This window comes from Bos grunniens, chromosome 13 (genome assembly GCF_055505025.1).
Source record: "Bos grunniens cultivar Pamir isolate PY7600 chromosome 13, Bosgru_T2T1.0, whole genome shotgun sequence".
Classification (NCBI taxonomy): Eukaryota; Metazoa; Chordata; class Mammalia; order Artiodactyla; family Bovidae; genus Bos; species Bos grunniens.
In genome coordinates this window covers 38,501,017-38,509,034 of record NC_141177.1, presented here as the reverse complement: position 1 = coordinate 38,509,034, position 8,018 = coordinate 38,501,017, and the positions used below count along the sequence as shown (strand labels likewise).

Below are 8,018 nucleotides of genomic sequence, written 5' to 3'. Positions count from 1 at the left end.
CGAGTCCACAGCCTCTCCCTCGACGTCCGGTGCTGGCTGTGGTTCCGCAGGACTCAGGTGGAGGGCTGGTGTAGGAGCCCCAGGAAGCCCCTCTTTCTTCCTCTGTGTGGACTGTCCTCTGTGTGGACTGTGTGTCTGAGCACAGAGGTTGGATCAGCCATTACCGCCCCCTTTGGGAGTCCATTCTCCCTGCCATTGTCCCTCTTGTTTACATATGGCACAAAGAGAGGGCCTCGTTTCCTGGCTTCTTGTCCCTCTGGGGGGACCGGGGTCACTTGCGGGGTCAATGGTCTCTGTGGGCCCAGATCCCTGTGACGTTGGAGGGCAGCAGCCAGTAGGTGGGGCTGCCTTGGGACTGCCTTCTCCTCTGACTTTCCTGCCTCCATCTCAGTTATTGACACCCAGTAGGTGACTGTGACCAGGCGAGGGGTGGGGTATCTTGTTCTGTTCCCAGTTTCTGAAGTTGATGCCTAATGTTGGGGGCACTCTGGGTGATGAAATGCGACGTCCCAGTGACTCAGGGTCAGTGCAGCACCGATTCGGGGCAGAGCCGTGGGCAAGACCAAGCGGCTCCTCCCGCCCCCGGTCCCCGTCGTCCCCGGGCATCTGGCTCTGTAGGCAGACATGTGTGAATTTCCATCCTCCGTCTTCTCAGGGGCCTCAGTTCCGGTTACCAGGGCTATGCTGTGTGCATACCATACCCGGGTATGGGATGCTGGGCAGAGTTGTTCTGGATTCAGTCTAAATGCACCACGCAGGTTAGTTCAGTGGGCGTTTCACTTTGCCTTCCTGGCAAAAGGGCACGTCTCTGGGGTTTGCTCAGGACGGAGCGGGGACAGAGGAAACAAAGTGAGCCGTGAACAGGAAATTCAGAGAGCTGGCTGATAAATACACAGGGGCTTAAAATTCTGTCTGCTTCTACATATGTCTGCAATTTTCCATATAAAACGCCCGCCTCTGAGCAGCACACCCCATCTGCTCCCATCTGTGCCCCTTAGGACCTGTCAGAGCAGGTTGTCAGACCGCCGAACTCTGTCTAAATTCCAGAAATAGTAAGAGCACTGGAGCTTTCAAACATAGCACCTGACATAATTAGGGGAAAAGTCTGTCCGTGTGTCCAAGACCATTAAAGAGTTCAGGAAGCAGGCCAAAGCGGGGGCCGGGGGGCGGGGTGGGTGAGGGAGGAATCTTTTCTTTTATTAAAGCTAGCTGTTAGGGGTTTATCCCAAGTCCTTGTTACTTTATGTATAAACTTTTTGAAACTCAGAATTCTTCTATCCAGCAGAAGACTGTGCTCTCTTAGCACTATGACAAGGAGGAAGAGGGGTCAGGATGGCTGGAAGGAGGGGAGTGTCTGTGGTGGCGTGGTCTCTGAGCCCCCATCATTGATCCGGGCAGCCATCATGAGGTGCCCCCCATGACAAAGAGCAGAGCCATCTCAGCCTCCAGAGAAGGCCTGTGGATGGATCACATGGATCCCTGACTTTGCACGCAAGTGCAGACACAGAATCGATGCCATTACCTTTGCAGGAGCAAAGATGAAATGTTGGGGCAGGTGTGGCTGATGAGGGCTGACATGCCATGTGACAGCATCTCCATATGGAAGGGGACCAGGCTGCTCCCAACTTGTCCCTTTGTCTTCATTCTGACACTGAATTTAGGTTTCCTCCCATTGTTATTCACAAAGTCTTTGTCCTTTGCAAGAAGAGATTTATAAAAATTCACAGACTTTAAAAGAATAAATTGAAACATGAAATCAGAGCAAGGGGAACAGTAAGGAAAGAAACAACAGCAGCAGTGAGTTTAGCAACAGAACGCACACAAAGACCCTATTGTCTCCTTGGAGCTGAGCCCAGTACCGCTGTCTACGGACGCTCCACAGAGGAGCGCACACCAGCGACAGGGCATGGGCCGTGCACAGATACACCCAAACTCGCTTCTTGGAAGATGCATTCCCAGTCTGGAACAAGATCACAGAGAAATTCCTCTTGAGAGTTTGTTATTAGAGTTAGTCTTTCTTATCTTCCAGGGAATGCGCTTTGCAGTGGGAGGAGAGAACATGAAAAAGCAGAGTTAGTGACACAACTGCAAAGCAATTTTAAGTGGTCACAGCTATTTTTTTTATTTTGGAGAGCATGCTTATTTAGGACATGTAGCTAAACACCAAGTCTATCTTCCTTAGGAAATCCTAAGATTAGACTCCTTTAGATGTGTACATGGACAGCTGGCCTTCTGTGCTCATGGGTGTTGTTTTGTAAAGTGGGCTGAGGTCAAAGGGCCTAGTACCAACCCTTCACCATCCGCATCATCAACACCATCACTCATGCCACCAGAATCACCCCCACCCCATTCCCGTCAGTAATACCATCACAGACACCACCACGGCAGCAGCACCAGTGTCCCTGGCACTTGAGCAAATACACAGGGGAGTCAGGCATGAGCTTGTGATGCCCTGACATGAAATTGCACAGTACTATACTTGGAGACAAAAACAGGAGAACGTTCATAACAGTGTTTTACTGAAAATTATGGGTCTTGATACACAGTTTTCTCAAAGAGCTATTGAATCAAGCAATGGAGTGAGACTGAGGATGGAGATGCAACCTCAGGGGAGAGAGGAAGACCAGTAACCACCAGCAAGCGGGACGAACGGGCAGACGGGGCCAGCTTCCTGTACCTGGGCTGGTAGTCGAGCACCTGGGGTTGAAAAGCACCAGCTCTGCCCAGATCTTGCAGCTTTAAAGGTGAATAAAGAAACAACAAATGGCACAAGAACCTTTAAAAAAAGTGTGTGAAGTGTGTGTGCACACACGTGTGGGAGGCAGAGGAAGGTCCTACCTCTAGAGTCATTTCCAGGGAAACACAGGCAGGTTGTCAGACAGCCTTCAGCATTCCTCTCAGTTGACAACACCCAGGTAGAGCTCCCCCAGGAGAGGAACGCATGGTGATGGGGAAAAGGGGGGATGGAAAAGCAATGGAAAATGTGAGTTACGTTAGGGACGAGAATGGACCGGAAGCACCCCTTATAGCAGCAAAGCTAAGTTTGAAAATAACCTCTACACAACTGGACCAAGAGTTTTATTTAGGACCAACACAGACCAAAAAAAAACAAAACCAGGTAAACTGCTGAAAATTAAGCCAGTCACTTGGTCAGTAGGCTTGAGAACACAGAGGAAAAGGAGGAAGAGACCAAGTGTGGGTAAAACGAGCCAGGCTGTAAAAAGACAGGGAAACGGTTTACCGATCAACAACTTTCAAGGGGAGACTCCAGGGTGGAAAGAAAAAGCAAAAGGAAAAAGCTTTTATTTCAGGGCATGCAGTTTACAGTGAATACAATATCCCAAGCGTATCATGTGGGGCACGTACAAATGAACACACAGTAATACTTAAGGGAGAATACTTAGAGCAGATACTGAGATAACTGGCACAGAACGGAGAAGAGGAAGTTTGGGACAGAATATCAACCCAGTCCATGCAAGGACTCACTCAAAACACTAAATTCCATAGAAAGGAGGAGAAGCAAGGCAGCGTTTTTGATCTGGGAATTCTGTACCAGTCTGTGAAGATAGCAGAGCGAGAACTCTCTTTCCAAGAAAGACGTCTGAAGATGCAGCGCCCAGACACCCTTGCTGAAAGGACGGGCCCAGATGGAGGAAAGGATCCGGCCGCTGTTGCTTGGGTGAGAGAAGAGACAGCTGCCCGGCCAGTGTGGAGGTCAGTCTTACTCAGCCCAGATAAGCTGCTTTCTTTCTTTTTCTATTACAAAGTTCAGCTTAAATAGCAAACCTCACCACACAGTGCATTTTTCAATCTCAATCTCGTCTCCAAAGACTAAGGTTTCTTTAAGTTGTTAGTAGCGTGTGACTTCGTTTAAAGGAAAAACATCAAGTCCAATTAGAGTAGTACCACAATGGACCTGTGTGAAAGCTGATTTGGTTTAAGAGCAATCTATTTTTTTTTCCCAAACAACTGGTATCTTAGCAAGATATTTAGAAATAATAAACAGTTCCGAAGCTACATTGAAAAGCTGAGAAATGCTCCATAATTTTGGCCCACACTCCTACCCTGCGGGTTTACGTTGGCGCTGTGGGCTGAGAACAAGGGCAGAAATAAACGTGAGTAGCAGCACGGACTACCAAAGCAACAGAATGATTCGGGGGGGATTTGCTCTCCAGCAGATGTGTGCCGGCCCTGGAGTTTCAGGTCATTTAGCGACAGTCCCCTCGGAGTGACAACAAACTCAAAAGCAGCCTCTCGTTGACCAGCAGAGTCTGACTTGAGGGCAGGAGTCTTAGGCTAGGCGTGTGCTGGGGAGGACGGACCACCGAGCTCAGAGGATGTCAGGCGCAGAGCCAAGGGAGGGAGCCTGTGTCCTCACCTGGAGCAAAGGGCAGGGAGATCTGTGAGGTCTCCTTCTTAAGGACACCTCCCATCCTGGGGGCTCCACCCTCATACCATCACCATCCCCCAAAGCCCCACCTCCTGACACCACCCCCTTAGGGTTGGTGCACTTGAATTTTGGAATTCCCCAGCCCTGGCAGAAGGACACAGGGGCTTCAGTATCTTGTCTTATTAGAGGCTTCAACAAAATAAGCGAGTAAGCACTATTTTCTCTTAATACAGCTGCTGGTAAAATCCCAACCCAGCTGAGTCCCTCCAGCCACCACCCCTTGAAGGATCCCGAGAAGAGCACACAGAAGCTGGGACGTTCACCACACCCCAGCTCACGGCAGCCCCCCTACAGATCAGAGCACCGCAGGGCCTGACATCCAGACCTCCAGCCTTACCCCCGCCCCTCAGGGCAGCACCAGCTGTCTCCAAAGTCACAGCCCAAGGGCCTGGGGCACACGCAGAGAGGCCCTGCTCCCTGACCTCTCCCCAGCCCCACTTCTGTCTTCCCGCATACCCCCAGCTGTGTCCGTCTTGTATTGCATGTCTGTCCATGATTTAGACCATAGTGATTGTTACCTGTGCTGAACAGCAGCCTTGAGAGTCCACCTTCTGAGGTAGCCTGTCACACCCGTGATGACTTCACAAGCATCCACCCCCGTGACTAATCTACAAGGATCGCCGAGAGACCTGTTGTCTGTGTCTGAATGTACGGATTGGAACTGATTAGCTAAATTCCTGGGAGCTACTTCACAGAGGAAGTTTGTTAACTCATGATTAATTTTACCTCCGTCATTTGCATTTCATTTGATGGACCATTATTAATGAGCTGACTGAGCATTAATGTGATTGGAATCTGAATTAATGCATTTTAATAACTTACTGTTTTCATCAGTCCAAGACAATAGGGTTAGATGGATGGGCCTCGTGTTCTTAGACCAGTGGATTCGGAATGAAAAGCCCATTTTACCTTTAAGTGCATTCAAATCTCTGTGCAAAGTGGCTTGTCCTGGCCCAATCACTTTCAGTGCTGGTGACAAGTGGGTAAGTTTTCTGGCCCTCACCACGGAAGTCCCACTTCTGTAAATGTGGAGACTGATCCTCCAGTGTCAGGATCGACAGTATGTGCAGTTCAGGACCTGGCCAGGTTCTGATTCGGTCTCAATGCCAAATTCAAAGGTGTGAACTTCCATCTGGCTCATGGCTGACGTCTTGAGTTACCCCTTCAGTCCCATCCCTGTGGTCACCCGTGCATCTCTCTATGTAAACAGAATTGAGAGTGTGATGTACGGGCCACTCCTGCTGGCTGCTGCTGGTCAGGAGAGCATCTGCTTTCTTCTCCATCATAAACAGGTGGGAGTCACACAAGATGGAATTCGAATCATCATCCTGAATGAGGTGAAGGTGTTAGTTGCTCAGTCCTGTCTGACTCTTTGCGACCCCATAGTCTGTCGCCCGCCAGGCTCCTCTGTCCATGGGATTTTTCAGGCAAGAATACTGGAGTGGTTTGCCATTCCCTTCTCCAGGGGATCTTCCTGACCCAGGGATCGAACCCAGGTCTTCCACACTGTGGGCAGATTCTCTACCATCTGAGCCAGCAGGAAAATCTGAGGGTGAGTTGAATCAAGTTCAGTTTTCATTTCAGTTAAACCCCAAGCATCCTAAAATCTACATAACTGTGTTGGGCCTCACAAAGTGAAGTTTATACGTGAACAGCTTTTAGAATGTATTTGGTCAAATGCACTTCAAGTTTTAAATTATATGATTTGAGCATTTTTATATGTCAGCAGCTCATTTAATTCAACTGAAAAATGCATTGTTTGTGTAAAGTCATGTGTGAGATGTTAGCCTGGTTAAAATTGGAAAATTAGACCATGAATACCTTTGTATTACGAAGGCAGGTGTAGTTTCTCAGAAACGTGTGGTTGAGACCATGATCTTAATCTCCATCGATGTCTGAGTTAAACAGCTGCTTACAAACTGAGCCACCAGTCAGTTCACGACGTGGGAGTTTGGTGATGTAATGCCAAACCTCAAATGAGGCTGTTCCTGCCTTTTATCCAGTGACTTAAATGGATTGGTTCCCTGCCTTAGGAAGACGAGTGCACCAGGTTAATACCCAGGAGATGCTGTCCTGCCAGACTGACCTGGGAACCCGCACAGAGAACCTGAGGTGTGCCTTGGAGCCAGAAACACAGGGACACCCTTCATAATAAATGCAGCAACGGCTCAAAGGGGCTGGACAGCAGACGCTTTCTGACTGACTGGTAAGATTCTATCCGTAAAGCAATAACTATCACAGCTGTGGTCCAAACATCACTCATTATCAGAGAAATGCAAATCAAAACCACTATGAGGTACCATTTCACGCCAGTCAGAATGGCAGCGATCCAAAAGTCTACAAGCAATAAATGCTGGAGAGGGTGTGGAGAAAAGGGAACTCTCTTACACTGTTGGTGGGAATGCAAACTAGTACAGCCACTATGGAGAACAGTGTGGAGATTCCTTAAAAAACTGGAAATAGAGCTGCCTTATGATCCAGCAATCCCACTGCTGGGCATACACACTGAGGAAACCAGAAGGGAAAGAGACACGTGTACCCCAATGTTCATTGCAGCACTGTTTATAATAGCCAGGACATGGAAGCAACCTAGATGCCCATCAGCAGATGAATGGATAAGAAAGCTGTGGTACATATACACAATGGAGTATTACTCAGCCATTAAAAAGAATACATTTGAATCAGTTCTAATGAGATGGATGAAACTGGAACCTATTATACAGAGTGAAGTAAGCCATAAAGAAAAACACCAATACAGTATACTAACGCATATATATGGAATTTAGAAAGATGGTAACAATAACCCTGTGTACGAGACTGCAAAAGAGACACCGATGTATAGATCAGTCTTATGGACTCTGTGGGAGAGGGAGAGGGTGGGGAGATTTGGGAGAATAGCATTGAAACATGTATAATATCTTGTATGAAACGAGTCGCCAGTCCAGGTTCGATGCACGGTACACTGGGACGACCCAGAGGGAGGGTAGGGGAGGGAGGAGGGAGGAGGGTTCAGGATGGGGAACGCGGGTATACCTGTGGCGGATTCATTTCGATATTTGGCAAAACTAATACAATATTGTAAAGTTTAAAAATAAAATAAAATTAAAAAAAATCTACCTCCTTATGGTTTTTTAATTCAGAATAAAAAAAAAATTGAGTGATGGTGGAAGGATGACTAGGCAGAGCACAGAGGATGTTCAGGGCGGTGAAACCACTTAGTGTGACACTGATGGTGGATGCTTGTCCTTGGACGTTTGTCCACACCCACAGGACGCACAGCACAGTGACCCCCAGGGGCAGCTGGGGACATGGGTGCTGACGACGTGTCGTCCATGTGGGGTCGTCAGTGTAACAGGTGTTGATGGTGGAGGAGGGGGACAGGAACGGGGCATGTGTGGGAAATCACTATGCCTTCCTCTCCATTTTGCTCTGAACCTAAAACTGCTCTAAAAATAAAAAAACCTTTTTAAAAAAATCACCATGATACGTAACTAAACCCCAAAGTACGTCACTTCCGGACACAGCGTGATCAGATATGTGAAGGGGAACTGAGAGTATTCAGTAGCTC

At 48.2% G+C, this 8,018-nt stretch overlaps 1 long non-coding RNA gene across 2 annotated transcripts; it reads right to left on the bottom strand.

Moving 5' to 3' along the window:
• Positions 1–2,498: 2,498 nt before the first annotated feature.
• Positions 2,499–4,953, bottom strand: LOC147360767 (uncharacterized). 2 transcript variants are annotated; one of them, XR_015138708.1, is made up of 3 exons: positions 4,907–4,953; positions 2,839–4,378; positions 2,499–2,736 (listed from the first exon to the last, which is right to left on the bottom strand). It is a non-coding gene; the product is annotated as an uncharacterized LOC147360767 (long non-coding RNA). The 2 variants fall into 2 exon arrangements; XR_015138707.1 differs by having other exon boundaries at positions 4,788–4,923.
• Positions 4,954–8,018: the final 3,065 nt, after the last annotated feature.